A 20,553-nucleotide genomic window follows, 5' to 3' on the forward strand; every position below is an offset into this window, starting at 1 on the left:
CTGCCGGACTCCTCTGTCCATGGGATTCTCCAGGCAAGAATACTGGAGTATGTTGCCATGCCCTTCTCCAGGGGATCTTCCTGACCCAGGGACTGAATAGGGTCTCCTACATTGTAGGCAGATTCATCACTGAGCCACAAAGGAAGTCTAAAGAAGGCTGAGTGCTGAGGAATTGATGCTTTCAAATTGTGGTGCTAGAGAAGACACTTCAGAGTCCCTTGGACTGCAAGGAGATCAAACCAGTCAATCCTAAAGGAAATCAACCCCGAGTATTCAGTGGGAGGACTAACGCTGAAGCTCCCACACTTAGGCCACCTGATGTCTAGAGCCGACTCTGGAAAAGACAGTGATTCTGGGAAAGATTGAGGGCAGGAGGAGAAGAGGATGACAGAGGATGAGATGGTTAGATAGCATCACCAACTCAATGGTCATGAATCAAAAAAAAAAAGTCATGAATCTAAGCAAACTCCAGGAGATAGTGGAGGACAGGGGACCCTGGGGTGCAACAGTCCGTGAAGTCACAAAGAGTCGGACGTATCTTAGTGACTGAACAACAAAAACAAAATCTCTTCAGCTAATAACCAGAGGTCTGAGACCTAAGATAGACTCACCTAAACTCATCTGGACTTTCTGAGGAAGGGCAAACAGGACCAAGGGGGCTTCTGCTGATACCAAAGCTCCCGTTCCTTGTAGAGTTCAAGTGAGGGGAGAAGTCTGTTCTGGATCCCTTTGTTGGTTACCAAAACTCAACTGGGAAAAAAAAAAAAAAAAACAAACCCACAGACACACACATACACAACCTAAAAATTTAGAACTATATTTTGTACTGAGGACTGCAGTCTGGGAAGGCATCCCCTCAGAAAGCTCGGGAGGACTATTACTAAGAGGGAAAGAGGGGACAGGATATGTAGGAGCTTTGTTTGTTTCTTTTTTAAAATAAAATGAAGATAATATTCTACTGGGGAATATATCCAACAGATTTTTTTTATCTCTCCATATCTACATCCAATAGTAGTGTTTCACAGGCAAGTTTTAAACAAACACAAATTTTAAAAAAATAATGAAAGCCATATTTTGCTCAGGGATACTATTTTATATATATATATATATATATATATATGTATATATACGTATATATCATATAGGTCATTTTACAGCAGATACTCGTTGTCAAATTTCAGATGGCAAATTGCTAAGCAGTGAGCTTGGTACTGCCCAGCTAGCTGTTTCTTGTCATCTATCCTGGAGAATCTGTCAATATGTAAGATTGAGACCATCTTGTCACCATCAAGCCTCTTCTCAGAGTTGATTCCACTGTGATAGAACATTCACCTCCTTAAGATGCAAGGCCTAGCAAAAAGCCTCCCACAAATCCACTGGATACCACAGTGTTCTGTCTGACAAATTCTGTTGCTTCTTCTATTATTGATTTTGGGTGCTGCCTCATTTGCTGGTTTCCTCATCGTCCTTCTGCTTTGCTTACATCTTTTTCAACTCTCCTCCAGTCGATCTGCACACAGCCACCGTGACCGGCAATCTGAAGGAGAAGAAAGCCACCACCTACTGCAGTTGCTGCAAGTTTTCGAGCTTTCTGGAACAAAACTCCCGCACACCAGCCCCTCACTCCACCCATTACAATCTGGGTGGCTACTGAGTATTTTTCTACCATAGGTCCAGAGCTGTGGGCAAACACCCGATTCTACCAGTGGTGTCTTCTGGCATACTCAGTTAAATCCAACACTTCATAAGAGTCACCATCACTTTCATATTCTTGGGAAGGGAGGTTCCGGGTTGCCATGATACTGCCGGCAGCTGTACTGAGGTGGTCCCAACCCGCCTGCCTCTCCCCACTACTTTAAAAACTGCTCTAGGCCCAGGTGGAAGTCTATGGTAGGAGTTACTGCTGAAAAAAATTTTTTAGTCAAACATCAAAAGATTACTACTGATCACACACATACACACACAAGACATCTTCAAGTTAATGATTTTGGTGCTTTTCTATGAATGGGAAGATGCAAGATTCTAGACCAACTGAAATTATTTCTTTGACAGGCATCTTAAATACCCAGAGCCAGTATCCTGTTTTTCTCCATTCTGAATTCCCCTCAGGGTGCGCCATCAGGGGCAGCTGGCAGGGGCTGATGGCTTGATGGTGGACATAATTTGTTGTTTACTGAAATGGCAGGCGATGCTTTTTGGTCCACATTTTCAATATTTCAGAATTTTTAGAGTTAACGGCACAGAAGAGTTTCATTAGGCACATTTTCTTTTATGCTTTACTTCTTGAATTCTTATCACAAACCACCCCCACAATAAAACACAAAAGCATCCAGCATGTACTAAAACTTGTGTGTGAAATGAACATTTGATTCACATGGTATACAGGGGTGTCAATCACCAGAGAAGAACATTCTTTATTATTATAGTCCACCCTCTAGGTCCAACAATTGGTCATCTGCTTCCAAGGCTTGACGTTTTAATCTTCACTTTTATTATTTTCCCTCGTGGATGGAGATCCAAGCATACAACCAAAGTCTAGTTGACATAAATGCACTTCGGGGCTCCCTGTGATCTTTATTGTTGGCTGAGCAGAATTATAATCAGGACTTCTTACATTTATAACAAACTTCACTCTTGTTCTCCACTCATTCTTCTAAAGGGAGAACATGATGATAGAGTTATCGAAATTGATACTTGGTGGTGCCAATCCGTTGCTTATTCCAGTGCCATCTGTATACAAGCCACGTATGGGAAATCGGGAGGCTTCATGTTTCAGGCTTTCTGATGTTGTTGCTCTTCTACATGAATGTAGCTGAGCCTGGGGTGTTTTGTGCAAGATGGCACATTGGCTGGCTTCTGAGTTTAGTGGTTGTCTTCAACCTTCATTTTCTTTGCCTCTCAGGCCTTTGAAATTTTTAATTTGAGTAAGATTATTAGAATATTACTATTATTACATAATAACAAAGTCAATGTGTTCTAGAAATTTAAAGTACTTGAAAGACTGTAGAGCAAAGACTGGCATCCATCAGGACTGGAAGTGATTCTCGATTCAAGCATTTCCCACTTAATTCCTATTAGCCTCTATTTTTCTCCATTAATAAAACAGGCAACCTATCTACTTTTCAGGCTTGTTAACATTAAATAAAATACCTATAAAGTACCTAGCATATTACTTGTATCACGATGACAGTAAATATCAACTGCTATTGTTAAAACTGCCAGCGGCTTTCTGAAGCATATGGATGTTAAAATCGTTGCATATGGAAATGAGGTGGTTTTTTTCTAATTGAATAGGTTATTTCAGTTAGGAAGTTAGGAAAGTTATTTTAGTCTGATCTTTTTTATAAATTTAAGCCTTAAATTTGCAAATGTATTTTTGTTTGAGAGGTACTATATATTAGAAAAAGCATGCTGGTATGAATCTAAAAATCAATTACAGAGAGAAAAATGGGAAAAGCACAAACTCATGGAGAATAAACAACATGCTAGTAAAAAAAAAAAAAAGTCAGTGAAGGAATCAAAGAGGAAATCAGAAAATACCTGGAGACAAATGAAAATGAAAACACATCTTTCCAAAAATGTATGAGATGCAGCAAAAGTGGTTCTAAAGAGGGACATTTATAGCAATACAGACCTATCTCAAGAAAACAAGAAAAAAAATCTCAATTAACCTCATGTTGAAAAGAACAATAAGCAAAGCCCAAAGTCAACAGAGGGAAGGAAAGAACAATCAAAGGGAGTCAGTAGAGCGGAGAGCAGAAAAACATAGAAAATATCAATGCAGGAGGCTCAGCGGCAGCCTGAGACCACACTGACTCAGTGGCGATGGAGTCCAGTGGGCCCCCACGCGGGGATCAGCGGGGATCAGGTCCTTCCCCCCAGAGCGAGGCCCCAGCCGGAGGAGGCAGGGCAGACAGAAGGGAGGAGAGGGGACATCAGGGATGTCCGTCATCTCTAGGCATGGGTGTTCTGGCTTTACTGAAAGGAATCATCCAGACAAGATGGTGGAGTAGAAGGACGTGAGTCCACCTCCTCTCATGAAAACACCAAAATCATAGCCAACTTCTGAACAACCACTGAGAAAACAGACTCCAACCTACCAGAAAAGATATTCAATATCCAAAGGCTAAGTTAGAAGTCACCATATTCTATAGCCAAAAAGTTGGGGTACTCTCACGGTACAATCAAATCCCATATCCACCACGTGGAAGACCCCCCGAGCTGGAAAGTAATTTTAACCCAGAGATTCTCCCCCAGGACTGACAGCTCTGAGCTCCACGTCAGGCTGCACAATCTGGGGTGGAGTCAGACATTGGGAAGAGGGGTCCCCAGAGCATTTGACTTTGATCATCAGCGGGGCTTGAGTCCACAGGAAGCGGGGGAACAGGGACTCCGCTCTTGGGGAGCTCACACAAGGCTTCACACGCACTGGGACCCAGGCCAAAGCGGCAACTCCAGAGGGCTCTGGGCCAGACCCACCTGCAGGTGTGAGGTCTCCTGGGGAGGCAGGTGTGGCTCAATGTGGGGACAAGGACACTCAGGGAATACTCATTCATGCGCTGTCGCAGAAGTCACTGTTCGGGGACCGAGACTTGGCCCCAACCAACAGCCATTTGCAGCAACATGGATGGATCTCAGGGTTATCATACCAAGTGATGTAAGACAGAGGAAGCCAATACCATATGATACCAGTCACAAGTGGAATCTAAAAAGAAAAAAAAGTACAAATAAACCTTAAATAGTACAAATCTAAAAGAAAAGAAAAAGTACAAATAAACTTAAGAGAAAAACAAAACAGAAATAAACAGACCCCCAGACACAGAAAACAACCCTATGGTGACCAAAGGGGAAAGGTGCAGGGGAGAGATAAGTTAGGAGTTTGAGATTAAAACTCCTGTACATGCTACTACACATGAAGTACATACCCGGGAATTCCGTGGCAGCCCGGTGCTTAGGACTGCACACGCTCACTGCCCAGCCTCGGTGCAATCCCTGGCCAGTGAGCTAAGACCCCGTGTGCCATGTGGTGCAGTCACAAAAATAACTAATTTTTTTTAAGTTAATGAATTAATTAAATTAGATAACCAGCAAGGATCTGCTGCATGGCCCGAGTACCTATACTCCATATTTTATAATAACCTGTAAGGAAAAAGAATCTAAAAAATACATAAGTGTGTATAATAATCACTTTGTTGTATGCCTGAAACTAATACAACATTGTAAATCAACTATACTTCCATAAAAAAACAAAAACACCATTTCACTCATGTGTGTGTGTGTGTGTGTGTGTGTGTGTATCAAAGCATACACTGTAAAAAAAAATTTTTTTAAGGAAACCATCCCACATGATTGCTGGGAATGAAAATTGGTATAGCTATTATGGGAAATAGTATGGGGGTTCTCAAAAAGCTAAAAATATAACTATAATTCAGCAATTCTACTGCAGGATTCATGAAAAACACTAATTTGAAAAGATACATGTACCCCAAAGTTCACAGTAAAATTATTTACAATAGCTAAAATATGGAAGCAACATAAGTGTCCATCAACAGGTAAATGAGAAAGATATAGCATGTGTGTGTATATATATATATATACACAATGAAATATTAGTCATAAAAAAGACTGAAGTTCTGCCATTTGCAACAATGCTGATGGACCTAAAGAATATTAGGCTTAGTGAAGTAAGTCACAGAAAGACAAATACTGAATGTTATCTGAAAATAGAATCTGAAAATATAAAGTAGTATAATATTGGTAATCAACTACACGTCAATAAGAAACTAAAAAGCATGAAAGTTATATAGTTTTCACAACTGAAATATCATTCACTGGGTCACTGAATTTGAGCAATTATAAATAAGTATGCAATAAAATCCTGACTGTTGACTAAGCTGCAGTCAGGGTATATAGGCAAATAGACCTGGTGCTTCACAGTTGCTCAGTTAATACTCTTTTCTGCCTTTTCTCACAATTTATTTGCCTTAAGCATACAAAGGAATGAGACACACCCAAGTCTCATTTTTAACTAGAAAACGTTATATATAACTTACAGCATAAGAGAGAAATTGGCCAAATTTTTTAAGATCTGTTAGTGCCTGAAGGAACCTTCCGTATGACCTAGGATAACTCCTTTTGGACGGATAAAGTAACGGGGCCAGTAATGGCGCTTATGCCTTATCTGAGACACCCATCACGTAACATTATGTACTAAATTTATGTGTTTACATTAGAAACAGTTTGTGTCACCACTGAGACAAATGTACAGTTGCCTACAGGACACTGTCTCATTGGAGACGAGTGTATCAGAATTTACTACTGAGAGGAGGCTTTTCATTATTTTAATGTGAAGCTACATGAGGCTGTTCTAGTATTTTAGCTTTGCAACTTGATGTGAACCGTCCAAACACTGTGATCTCAAAGGACTAGCCCTTCGTTTCCACGAAGTGGTTGCATGGAAGCAATCTCTCAGGGTGAAGATACGAATGCGAGGGGCGTGTCAGACTGACTTCTCTCAGCAGCAAAGGAGATACCAGGGAGAGAGGGGTTGGTTACCCCGGTGTGTGTGTGCGTGTGTGTGTGTGTGTGCGCGCGCGCGTGTGTGTGTGTCCTCCACGGAATTCTCCAGGGGTGTGTGTGTGTGTGTGTGTGTGTGTGTGTGTGTGTCCTCCACAGAATTCTCCAGGGGTGTGTGTGTGTGTGTGTGTGTCCTCCACGGAATTCTCCAGGCAAGAATACTGGAGTGGGTTGCCATTTCCTGCTCCATGAGATCTTCCTGACCATAGCCTGCTGTTTTTTTTTTCCCCCTACATTTTGACAGACGTCTTCATATTGCCAGAAGGACAGGATCTTCAAGAAGTTCATGGTCATGGGAAAAGAGACAATATTAAAACAAAGTTTTCAAATTCAGAAAGAGAAAAACAGATATTAACATATTAGTGTATTAACACATCTCTGTGAAATCTAGAAAAATGGTGCAAATGAACCTATTTTCAGGGCAGGAACAGAGAACCAGAGAATAGACATGCGGATACAGGGGGGAAGGGGAGGGTGGGGTGAATTGGGGGATGAGGTCTGCCATGTAAACACTACCATGTGTGAGACAGTTAGTGGGAAGTGGCTGTATGGCAGAGGGAGCTCAGCTCAGGACCCTCATGGCCCAGGGAGACGGGCTGCGGTGGTCGGTAGGGACGGCCACGCAGGAGTGCGTGTGTGCACACACGGCTGGCTCACGTCACCATACCGCAGAAACACAACATTGTATAGCAATTAATGTTGCTGTTCAGTTGCCCAGTTATGCCAACTCTTTGCGACCCCATGGACCACAACACTTATACTCCAATTAAAAACAACAACGACAAATCACCTACTTCACACATTTAGTCTTTGTTTAGGAGGATATAACCTGGATGCCAGTTGCCCCTTTCCCTTCCCCGAGTTCGAGCCTGTCATCTTTTCCTGCCTCGAGCTGACCTGAACTCAAAGCTCAGCACCTCTTCAAGGTGACTTCCCTGAAAACTCACTGCAGCCAGAGCATCGCTGAGCGATGGAGCCTTTCCAGGATTCCACCGGGAAGTCTGAGAGGGAAGAAGCTACTCTCACATGCCACAGCAGACAGCATCATCCTCACTTGCTGTCTCTCTCTTCACGGCCTCTTCCTTACCTGGTCATTTCTGGGGGAATTGCTTTCACTTATCGTCCTCATCCAAAGCACCTATGTACGCACGTGTGCATACACACGCAGGCCTTGGGGACTGCTCACTCCTGCTCCTAGACATCCCCCAGAACTTGGCACGTCTCTGCCCTCCGTGGCATTGTGTCTCAAGCATCTGCATTCCGTGCACAAGGCCAAGTCTATCAGGAGCTCAAGGAAGCTGATGGCCTGTCATTAGCCGCTGGCATCCCGTGCAAAAGGGCTGGCCTGGGGCTTTGTGCGCTCTGGACGGACGCCTCGCAGTCTCAACCCTTCCTCCCAGCAGCTGATCAACTATTTAAAACAAACACGTTGTTCTTATAAAAGGAAACTTCAGCTACTTCTTTGGACTGGGAACGGATTTCTTCCTAGTTTTTTTTCGAGGCTAGCCATGAAAACTGGCTTATAATAGTGGAGCACACCCTGACTCTGTGAGACAAAGCAGCCACAAATTGCCCCGCAGAAAGAGGAAGCCAGGCCATACTTTTACCACGCTTCTCATGGATCATTTCAATAAATATTTATAATCATCTACTATGCTCCAGGCCCCCACACTAGGTGGGTACATGAGGCCTGACCGTGTAATATGAGCAGCTGGCTGCAGCTGGGAGGATGCCACCTGGGTCTTATAAACACGGCCTGCGTGGTGGGTGGTAAATAGTTAAGGGCACTCGGGTTCACGAGGAACTGAAGTGAGGGGTGTCGCAGTGGGAGGTTTTAGGCTCTGAGACTGGACGCGGCTGCAGCACTCATATAACAGAAACTGTGCTGAGTGGGGTGAGGTTGGGGGACACTCATTCCCCAGCCAGCATTCCTCTGAGGCTCATTTGGGGGTGCACTGCGAGAAGCATCTCTCCGGACGCTGCTGAAGTGCCTGCATTGATTGCCTTGTGTCCCATGGTGAGAAGCAAAGACTGCTCTGATCTGCGCCGAGTAACCACACAGGTATCCCTCCCTGGGGGTGCTCCAAGCGAAGGACAGAGGCGGGAAGTTAATTGCCTGTTTCAGTTTCATGCTAGGTTTCCCCTAAATTCTAATTAGCAATAAAAGAGCTTGGCTCCCCTCAACCTAAGCTGTAAGGGTGCTTTCTCGACGGAGTTCTGCAGTGTAGCTAAGCAAGAACAAGGAGAGTGTTTTAAGAGAAACTTATAAAGCAAAGGCGTCTTGACTTATATCTAAGTTCATTAGCACGGAGATGGTCTGTAACTGCCTATAATTGAATTCTCACAGTATGATTAATTAAATACGCTACACAGAAAAGGTACCATCTCCTTGGCTTCTAGATGAGAAGCACTCACCTCAGTTATTCTAATTACTACCCTCTAGCCTGGTGGCTCAAGTGGGTAAAGAACCTGCCTGTGATTGCCAGAAGATGCGGGTTCGATCCCTGGCTCAGAAAGATCCCCTGGAGAAGGAAATGGCTATCCACTCCAGTATTCTTGCCTGGGAAATCACATGGACAGAGAAGCCTGGTGGGCTACAGTCCGTGGGGTTAAAAAAAATGGTTGGACATGACTTAGTGACTAAACAACAACAACCCTCTAGCCTCAGTAATTCAGGAGTTCTGATCTTTGACCTCTCCAAGATCCTCACCTTAAGTTGGGGGCAGTCTGCAGTAGTCTTTTAGAAGGTGCTTGGGATGCAGCTTCAGCTGGCTGGTGGCGGAACTCTGGTGGCTTCTATTTCAGTCCAGCGCTCACCAGGAGTGACGAGGAACAGTCTGGGTAGACTTGTCTGTCCCCAAATGCCTTGCTGCAGCTGCTAAGTCGCTTCAGTCGTGTCCGACTCTGTGCGACCCCATAGACGGCAGCCCACCAGGCTCCCCCTCCCTGGGATTCTCCAGGCAAGAACACTGGAGTGGGTTGCCATTTCCTTCTCCAATGCATGAAAGTGAAAAGTGAAAGTGAAGTCGCTCAGTCGTGTCCGACTCTTAGCAACCCCATGGACTGCAGCCTATCAGGCTCCTCCGTCCATGGGATTTTCCAGGCAAGAGTACTGGAGTGGGTTGCCATTGCCTTCTCCAATTGCCAAATGTCTTAGAGTCCCCACAACTCTCATGGGACAAACTCCAGACTTTCACAGAGCCTAGAGGAACTTTGGATGAAATTGAAGGAATCCTGGAAAGTGTGCTCCTTGTGGGAGGACACTGGGGAAAACTAGTTTCAGATGGGGTGGCCAAAACTGAAGTCCTTCCCTCTGTTTTCTGAGATGGGTGTCTAGCTAGCTCCAAAGGACATCCCAAACCATCCTGTGGGTTGGCCAAGCAGAGCTGTGGTCCAATAAAGGCAGCCAAAAAATCTGACAACCAAGAAAAACGCTGAGCTGTCCTGAGCAGGACCTGCTGCAGAAGGGGTTGTGGAAGGTGGTGCTCCCCCAGAGCAGCAGCATCTCCCCAGGAGGAAGAGCCACCTCATCCCAGAGGTGGAAAAGAGCTGCCAGGGGTCCTCCCCAGGGTCCGTGAGACAAGGACCCTCACGGGGGAGGCAGGAAGAGCGCTGGTCCTCAGAAGTGTTCCTGTGTGGTACTGATGGGGAGGTGGTTGCAGACGGTTGTCCCAAGTGAGCCCATGAGCCCCTGGTACTGACTGTTGGAATGTGGTTCCAAGCGACATCACCTGAGTGGGCAGACAGCACTGCCTCTCCGCCCCCTCGACCTATAGCTGCTCCATGGAAATGTCCTTTCAATCTCTACCAGGCCAGTTCGGCAAACAGGCAGAAAAACATAGGGGTGCATTCAGACAACATTGGTAAGAGGGATGGGTGTGTGGGTACTCTGGGCACCAGACTTTTGTGGGAATGCAGTCTGGCAAATATTCCCTGAATCACTATTGCAGCTTCAATCTTCACACTGTTATTTAAGGTGATGTTTTAGAAACAGGTGTCAAAATAAAAAACAGAGACAGGTGTTTCATGATTTCAAATACTGAACTCAGAGATGCTCTGAACATATGAACAGTCCACTATGCAGATCCTCTCAGAGAGGAGGAAGCTTCTCTGGGGTGGTGGAACCTCTCCTTTGCTTCATGCAGGCCAGCCACTGACTGGTGATCAGGTTGAGAGAAATAGGTGGGTCATGGTTTCTAAGTGGAACAAGTGTACAGGGCTGCTCAGGTACTCAAATCTGTGTGTATTCTTGCCTTATTCCTTTACCAACTGTTGATTTTTAATCTATGGCCCTAGCAAAATAGTAAAGGCAGAAGATACAATAGGAGAGGGGGACGAAAACTATAATCCAATATCCTTTACAAGTAGAAACGCAAAAATCTTACACTGAATATTACCAAACTGAATCTAACAACATATATGACAGATTATACATCATGACTAAGTAGTGTTTATTCTGGGATTCTAAGGTTGGTTTAACAGTTCTGAAATTAACCCAAATCATTAATGCATCACAGAAAAAAATAAAAACATGATCATCTTATCAGATGTTGGAAAAACATGTGACAAAAGCTTAACAAAAACCAACACACTTTCATGATAATAACACAGAGCAAACAGAACAGAGGAGAACGTCTTCACCCTGCTAAACAGTTTCTATGAAACTGATAAATACCACACTTAAAAGATTTAAAGATTTTCTCCTAAGATCAGGAAAACAACAAAGATGTCTACCCTCACTACTGCTATGCAATGTTACACTTGAAGATGTACCCAGGGCAATTTGACAAGATTAAACAAGTCAATGATTAATTTAAAAAAACATAGTAAAAACATCCAGATTAGAAAAGATATCAAACTATCTCTATTGCAGATGACATGCAAAATATAGGAAAAAAAAAAAAAAAAGTAGTGAGCTTAAAAGGTTGAAGATTTACAAAAATCAGTTGTGTTTCTAAACACTAACAATGAACAATTCAAAGATGAAATTATGACACCAATTCCATATACAATAACATCAAAAAAATGAAAATACTTCAGAATAAATTTAACCCCCAAGATTTGTACACTGAAAACTATAAAACACTGCTGAAAGAAATTAAGATTGGGGCAATACTGTTAAGATGTCAATAGCGCTCAAATTAATCTAGAGATAGAACTTCTGTTCAATCAGAATCCCAGCCGGCTTCTTTATTGAAATTGATAGGTTGATCTAAAATTCCATGGGAATTCAAGGAATCTGGAATAGTCAAAAACAATCCTGAAGGGAGGACAGATTTGGAGAGCTAACATGTACAATTTCAAAGCCAGCTACCAACACACAGTAGTCATGGTACAGGCATAAAGACAGACATGCAGATCAATGGAAGAAAATTAAACCTAGAAACAAACCTATACATCTACGGTCAGCGGATTTGACAAGAATGCCAGGACAATTCACTGGGGACAAGACAGTCTCTATTGAACACATTGTGTGGAACAACTGGATACCATTATGTAAAAAAAATGAATTGTGACCACTAACTCACACCACCCATATATAAAAATTATCAAAATATATTTAAAGGCCTAAAGATAAGTGCTAAAACTATTAAACTGTTAGAATAAACATAGGTGTAAATATTCATGACCTCATTTTACTTAACCAGGCTCATTTTGCCCACAGCGCATGAGAGGCCAAGGTTTGCAGCAAAGGAGGTTTATTCACGAGGCAGCCAAGCAAGGAAATGGGAAAACTAGTCTCAGAGTCGCCTCCCTGAAGGCAAGGGTGCAGGTATTTATGGGATAAAGAATAAAATACTGTAAATCAGCTATAGCACAATAAAAAAAAATAATTTTAAAAAAGAATAAAGCAGCAGGGCTCTCTGAAACACAGGGAGTGTGAGGAAAGATGACTGGAAAAAGGTGTGGTGATGGTTCTTCTGAGCAGGCCTAGCTAAGCTACAGGCCTCTGCACTTTCAAAAATGGAGCCACTCACCTGAAACTGTAAAACTCCTAGAAAAGGACAGAGGTGGAACACTCTTTGACATAACTCATAGCAATAGTTTTTTGGTTTTTTTTTTGAATCTGTCTCCTAAGGCAAAGAAATTAAAACAAAAATAGACAACAGAAATCCAATTAAATTTAAAGGTTTTTGCACAGCAAAGGAAACCATCAACAAAATTAAAGGACAACCTACCAAATGGTAGGCAATATTTTCCAATAATATGACTGTTAAGAGGTTAATATCTAAAATATTTCAACAGCTCATACCAACCAGTGTAAAAAAAGAAACATTTAAAAAATGGACAGAAGACTTGAATAGATGTTTCCCCCCAAAAAAGACATACAGTTGGCCAACAGGCACATGAAATATTCATCATTAATCAGAGAAATGCAAATCAAAACCACAATGAGACATCACCTCACACCTGTCAGAATAGTTAATATCAGCATGTCTACAAATAATAAACATGGAGAGAAGTAAACCTTTATACACTGCTGGTGGGATTAGAAGCTGGTGCAACCACCGAGGAAGACAGTTTGGAGATCTCTCAAAACACTGAAAGTAAAACTGCCATATGATACAGCAATTCCACTCCTGTGTATATGTAAAAGACAAAACAAAAACCCAGCTACTCCAAGAAGACACATGCACCCCAATATTCAGAGCAGCAACAGCCAGGGTATGCAACCAATTTAAGATGAATGGATAAAGACGTGATGTGTGTACGTCTGTGCTGTGCTTACTCGTGTCTAGCTCTTTGGGACCCCACGGACTATAATAGCCTGCCAGGCTCCTCTAGCCATGGGGTTTCCCAGGCAAGAAGACTGGAGCAAGTGGTCATTTCCTACTCCAGGGGATCTTCCCAAGCCAAGGATCGAATCCACATCTCCTGCATTGGCAGGTAGCTTATTTACCACTTGCACCACTGGGAAGCACCACTGGGAAGTATATGTATATCTATATATATACAGAATGTATACACACACACACACACACACACACACACACACACACACACACACACACACACACGACATACATATACACACAATGGAACATTACTGAGCCATAAAAAAGAATGAAATTCTGCCATTTCCAACAGGATGAGCCTACAGCATATTATCCTTAGCGAAATAAGTAAGAGAAAGGCAAATACTCTATATTATCACGTAGGCGGAATCTAAAAACTCCTGGCAGGGCTGACAGAAAGATAGCATTCCTATTTCTCTGAGCCTTCAGAGAAGGGGCGGTGGGCATTGGGAGCAGGGTCAGGAGGAGGCAATGAAAGAGCAGCACTGATGTCAGCCTTCTCTGCATTAGAATCAAGGGGAACAGGTTTCTTCCACTTCCCATTCTGCTGGACCATAACTTTCCGTATTCTTTGTGCAGGTTGATTCTGATAAAAGACTATACATAAGGCATTCCTTTCCATTTTTCTTCCTGTTTCCAAAATAAATCCAGTTGCAAAGTTGTACTGTAATTGAAGGCCATTTTTCTCTGAGTCCTAAAGGATGTTTGCACTATGCAAGGGTATCAGAAAACACCACCTCTTTCTTTTCCATAGATTGAAACTTAAAGTCACCCAATTTTGGAGAATGTGGCCTAGAGGGCTGCAAGGGGGAACTGAATTACCATTTCTCGTTTTGCAATGGGGGAAAAAAAATCTCATTTTGTTTCTAGATGGTTGCTGCAAAGAAATCTTTCTTAGAGTACTTGTTATAGTCATCAAGAAGCTCAATCTGCAAAAGTCAATCCATAACACTTCAGACAATTGGACACAGATAAGAAAAGAAAGATCAAAAATCACAGCCCTGGGCTTTTAACCTGGATGTGGAACGCTTCAGCAGCTGTAAACTTTTATACTGTCTGCCAGAATCCTGCAAGGTGGGCCTCCAACCCACCATCTGGGCAGGACTGCCAGACAATGAAGGCACAGGTGTGTCTCTTTAACAAGATTACTCACCCCAAACACGTCTTCCAATCCCCAAGCTCCAAAACCACTTCTTCACTGCAAAAAACAGCTAAATTCTGAAGGTTGGCGGCACCTGTCTGGGGAAATCAGGAGGACGCTTGCTGGAACAAATCGACCAGGTAGTTACTTGGACTCTCAATAACCCTCAAGGGGCCAAGGAGCCACCGAGGAAAGGCGTGTCTGGACTTACCTCCTGGCTGGATCCCCAAACCTGTCACTGCACCAGGTACTATCTTGTTCCACTCAAGACACACCACGGCAAAACTCCGAAGCACAGTGCTTGTGTGCTGTCTCTTCAGTTCGCAGCAGAGTATTTATTTGCAAGACAGCTAAGTAAGACTGAAAAGCAAACCTCAAACTGCGCTCCCTGGAAGGCAAGAGGCAGTACTGTGGGAATAAACAGCAGTCTGAGGGGAGCTCTGAGGCATTGGGGTGCACAGAACGGAGAAAGGTGATTGGGAAAAGATCCGGTGGTTATAGTTGGGCGCAGGCGTAGCTCTGCACCGGTGTAGTTCTGCGCAGGCGTAACTAGGCTATAGGGTCTCCTGCTTGGTTCAGAGATGGGAGTGCTTAACAGGATCTGAAGCTCATCGAAAGGTCACTAAGCAAACAACAACAATAACACAAGGTCACTAAGATGCACACTTGTGCATTCCCAGTTGGAGGATGGATTATGCTGTTCACTCTTAACCAGCTCACCTCCAACTAGATAAAACTGACTTCAAGGTTTTGGAAAATAACTCAGGCAAACAACGTATTGCTTAGGCTAATTGTTGCTTGGAGGACAAGCAAGTCTTTTGTGAAAGTGAGTGAAAGTGAGAGTCACTCAGTCGTGTCCATCTCTTTGCGACCCCATGGACTGTATAGTCCCTGAAATTCTCCAGGCCAGAATATTGGAGTGGGTAGTCTTTTCCCTTCCCAGGGGATCTTCCCAACAGGGGGATCCAACCAGGCTCTCCTGCATTGCAGGTGGAATTCTTTACCAACTGAACTATGAGGGAAAGACGACCTTGATTAGGTAGGGCAGTTGAAAGGAATTTGACTGCTTACCCATGGTTTCCCTTTGCATAGGCAACACTTTGTTTTCTTTTTCTTCCCCACTGTATCACACCAAAAGCACAAGCAGGAAAAATAGCTTTGAGTTCATAAGAATTTAAAACCTAAACAAAAAATTATATATTTGACTGCAGCAGGTCTTAGTTTGCAGCATGTGGGACCTTTTTAGTTGCAGCATGCAAGCTCTTAGTTATGGCATGTGGGATCTAGTTCCCTGTCCAGGGATGGAACTCAGGTCACCTGCATTGGGAGCTCAGGGTCTTGCCACTTTGGACCAACAGGGAAGTCCCAGAATTTAAAATTTCTGTGCATCAAAGGACACTATCAAGAAATGAAGGGACAAGCCGCAGAATGGCACAAAATTTTCAAATCATATATCAGAATAGAGTGTGATTTTCAAAATATAAAGAATGCATACAATTCAACAATAGAAAGACAAATAATCCCATTCTAAAACGAGCAAATTATCTAAATTTCTCTGAGGAAAATATACAAATATTCAATAAGTATGTGACAAGACATTCAGCAGCATTAGTCATTAGGAAATGCAAATCAGAATACAATTAGATACCACTTCATAATTGTAATTTGTAAAATATGGAGAACAATTTGGCTGTTCCTCAAAGAGTTCAACATAGAGTTATCCTGGGACTTAGCAATTTCACCCTCAGCTATCCAAGAATTCATAACATATGTTCATACAAAAACCTGTAGATGAAAGCATGAATGTTCATAGCAGTATTATTCATAATAGCTAAAGAGTAGAAACCACCCAGATTTCCATTAACTAATTTGTGGATTAAAAAACAAAACCGAACAAGCAGTATATCCATACAATAGAGCAGTATTTGTCTGTGAAAATGAATGAAATACTGATGCCTGTTACAACATGGGTGAACCTTGGAGACATTATGCCAAGTGAAAGAAGGGTGGAGAGACAGCTCATTGAGGACACCTAGAAATTCCACCATTTTCCTCATTCTTTCCCTCTTCTGATCCTGGACAGAAAGCTTGTGCTGGGAAGCTCTGATTGATGTGGTTTCATTTCTGTAAACCACATCAGCACCCCTTAGAGAACTTGGCACATTAGATTGAGTCATGTGTCTGCCTGCGCTCACTGTATCTCAGTCCAGGTTGATAGGACCAGAAATGAATACCTAGTGCAGGGCAAACATCACAATTTGGGCAGATCGAATCAAGTTCTGCAAATTCCACGACCTTGGGTCTTACAGGGACTCAATCCTTTCATTCAGAGGAGCTTTAGGGCTGATAAGAAGCTGATTTTCAAGGTGGTCTCTGAGGTAGTGATAGAGTAACCAACGTGTCCCAATTTGCCTGAGAATTTCCTGACTTTAGCACTGAAAATCCTGCGTAACAGGGACCCCCTTACTCCCAGGCAAACTTGGTGGTTGGTCACCCAAGAATGTTTCACAAATCGTTGTTTACCTTCACTGAGTTCAATATTCTCTAGTTTTATTCTATTTGATTTTTTTAAGTGCTGCCATGAACCACTAAGCTGCTTTCACATCTTCCTTATGTGACAGGACCCGTGCTGGTCTCAGTGGAAACAGCATCTGTTCAGTAGCAGATCACCCATCAACTCCAAATTTTTTGACACAAAGTCCCCAAAACCCATTAAGCACCAAAGGTTTTGTAAGGCGTGAATACATTTTGCTTTTCTTCCACCTTATCCAGATACATTTTGGATTCGTTTCTATTCCTGATTGAACTTTAGAGCTACAGTGTGGTGGGTAAAAAAGAATGCCCAACCCCCGCCAAAGATGTCCACATGTTAATCTCGGGAAGCTCTGAGTTTATTACCTTACACGGCAAAGGAGAGTTAAGTTTGCAGATAGCATTAACGCTGTTAATAGTGGACCTTAAAATGGGAAGATTATCCTGGATTATCCAGTTGAGCCCAATGGAGCCACAAGGGTCCTTAAGAGGGGAAGAGAACCGATCAGAATGGTTGGATGTAAACAGGATCCCATTGGCTTTTCCTGGATTTTGCTGGCTTTGAAGATGGAGGAAGGGGCCCCACCTGCCAAGGAATGTGGGTCACCTCTAGGAAGTGGATCTTACCCAAGAGCCTCCGGAAAGGAATGCAGCCTAATTTTAGCTCCACGTGACCCATGTCAGGCTTCTGGCCTACGGCACGACAAGCAAGTAATGTTATATGCTTAAGCCATTAGAGTTTGTGATAATTTTTTTACAGTAGCAACTTCAAAATAATCTGAGTGCACTTAGAAATAGTTAATCTAACCACTTGCTAAGAAACCAGTGACTACAAATCCCACAATGCTTACCTCTGAGGAAGGAGCTCTAAGCTTCAGACAAGTCAGTACAAATCCAAGTCGAGTCACTTAGCAACAGGAGTATAAACAGCTTCAGAAGCAGCCAGGTGGAGCATAGAATCGCCTACATCTTCCAGACTGTGTCCCTTGGTACAAACTTTGGCATTTCTTTAGTTTAAAAAAGAACAGAGTTAATTTGAGAGATATGTAGAAATCATCACTCAAGGTAATTTTCTCATTTATGGGAACTCATTGAGTGATAAAAATGGAAGAAACGATGCCTCTTAGAGAGTCCCTGAGTAAAGATAATACCTAAATCCACAGTTAATATCCCTTAGGTCACAGATTCATTTCAAAGTCTTTTTTGAAAACTGTACTTTTATTCCTACACACACAGCTTTGCACTTTTGGTGGCTCTACAGCCTCCTTCATGTTTATCAACTCGAGTTACAGCAGCTGGTTTAAATGACTGTTTTCATGATATCATATTTGATATCAGTGAGGAATAAACTTCTTGGAAAACTTGCATCCGATAGAGCACAAATGAGCACACTAGAAACAATATTATCTCTATTCCGGTTAACTCTGAGGGACTGGATTTTCTTCAAAGGACTTACCTTTTTGCTTTGTCATCAACAGGATCTAAATGTGATTCTTCACCGGGAAAAGATGTGGGCTCTTAAATCCTACAACTGTGAGCGCTGCGGGAGTGACTTCATCAGCGGCAGGGCTCTGAAGTATCACTTTCAACAGAAGCATCTTGGAGAAGTTCGCCAGGAAAAATGTGACCAAGCAGTCCTGAGGGAGATGCAACAAGGTCACAGTGAGGTACAGCGGGTGACAGTGGCGGGTGGCAGGCGAGGGCCTCCTCCTTTTCCTAAAATGCTCACCCTTTGGGTCTGTTGCCTTTGCTTTTTTCATTCGCTCATGAAGATTTACTCACAGAAAACTGAAAGGTAAAACTCATGGCCACAGGCCACAGGTCAGATGCAGGGGTTAAAGCTGTGTGCCTCAGTCTTCTTAGCTCTAAACGACCCATCTTGCAGAAGCTATGAAGAGCACTCAGTACAATTCCCTGGGCCCATCCATTATACCCAGGGCAGGCGCTATTGTAATTATCATTCCAAAGCGCTTATGTGTGGATGGAGTCCTTGCAACCCTAGAATTTTTCACTTTTAATGTGGCCTTAGAGGTAGACTAATTGACTTCCCTTCCCTCCTTTCCCCTCCCCCATTTTACAAATGAAGGATCAAAGACCCAATTAGGTTGAGTGATTAGCCCAAGGCCTGCAAAAGTAAACACCAGAAAAAGAACTGGGCTCTCATTCTTCTGATTGTATAAAACATAAACTAGTGCTTTTTAAAAAATACTTTTTTCAGCTGTATGGTTCTCATGGTTCATTGCTTTATTAATCTATAGCAGTTTTCCATCTGTGTCACAAAAAAAAAAAAAAAAAAAAAAAAAAACAACCCAAACTAATGGACTTTGCTATGTTTTGAGAACATAGAATGAGAATTCTCTGTGCCCATGAATGGGAGCATTTAGTGAGAAGCCAGCCAAATGAAAACCAGCAGATCTCTGAAATAGCTCTTATAATTCCTGGGTTAAGTATTTACTTTTTCTCAGTCTACACGTGACAGGTCAACCATGGAGACACACAAGCTACACTGGGAAAATCTAGAAGAAAGGAACGTAAAATACATGGCTACAAAAATATCAAAAACATGTAGGATGTGTTCTAGACACTTTGGAACAGTCCTTAGCCGGGAGAACCACGAAATACAAGAGCATCACTTTACAGCCCGCAAAAGAGGTAACAGAGATGCCGGGTGCTTTTGCTGTATGGATGTTCACGCAGCATAGAAACCGTCTTGTGGCTTCCCTACGTCAGAGCATTACAGGTTGTTTCCAAGAATGACAAATAGAGAGCGCAGGGGGCGGAGCTAGTATATATTTGAGATTGTATACTCTTGGGGCGTGTATGTGTGCTGAGTCACTGCAGTCGTGTCCGACTCTGTGACCCTAAGGACTGTAGCCCGCCAGGCTCCTCTGTCCATAGGATTCTTCAGGCAAGAATACCGGAGCGGGTTGCCATTCCCTCCTCCCAGGGATCTTCCTGATGCAGGGATTGAACCTGTGTCTCTTAGGTCTCCTGCATTAGCAGGCAGCTTCTTTATCACTAGCGCTACCTGGGAAGCTCTACTCTTGGGGGCGGGGGATAATTCTGTAGAGCCACATTGGAGGAGGAAGCTGGGAAACTGAGGCATTGTGCAAAGAGACAACTCAGAAGCAGCAAAAATGGGATAGAATGTCAGGATACAAGTGGGAGTCAGATTATGGTCTGTCCATCAGAAATTATCACAAAACTAAGGTAATATACATTTTGCTCTCTTATTTATGGTTCTGTCCCCTAAAGTAACTGGTGGTTCCTGCTCTATGAAAGTCCTTTAAAATAAATAATTTTTTTCCCAGGAAACAATAATTAGCTCTGAATATAAAATAGTCACTGAAAAGTGATCCGTTTTTGGCGAAATGTCCATAAAAGGAATGATAACTATGTTTCAAGCAAAGGAAACAAAATATACAAAAACAAAAAAACCCCAATCTGTTAATCTGGCATAATTGATGAAATTTAAACAAGAGGCTGTGTATCCTTTGAAATTTGATG

The 20,553-nt window shown here is 42.8% G+C and overlaps 1 pseudogene; it reads right to left on the reverse strand.

The window, feature by feature from the left end:
- Positions 1-1,336: 1,336 nt before the first annotated feature.
- LOC136169097 (FUN14 domain-containing protein 1-like) lies at positions 1,337-1,798 on the reverse strand (annotated as a pseudogene).
- Between the last annotated feature and the right edge of the window lie 18,755 nt (positions 1,799-20,553).

This window comes from Muntiacus reevesi, chromosome 1, assembly GCF_963930625.1.
Source record: "Muntiacus reevesi chromosome 1, mMunRee1.1, whole genome shotgun sequence".
Lineage (NCBI taxonomy): Eukaryota > Metazoa > Chordata > Mammalia > Artiodactyla > Cervidae > Muntiacus > Muntiacus reevesi.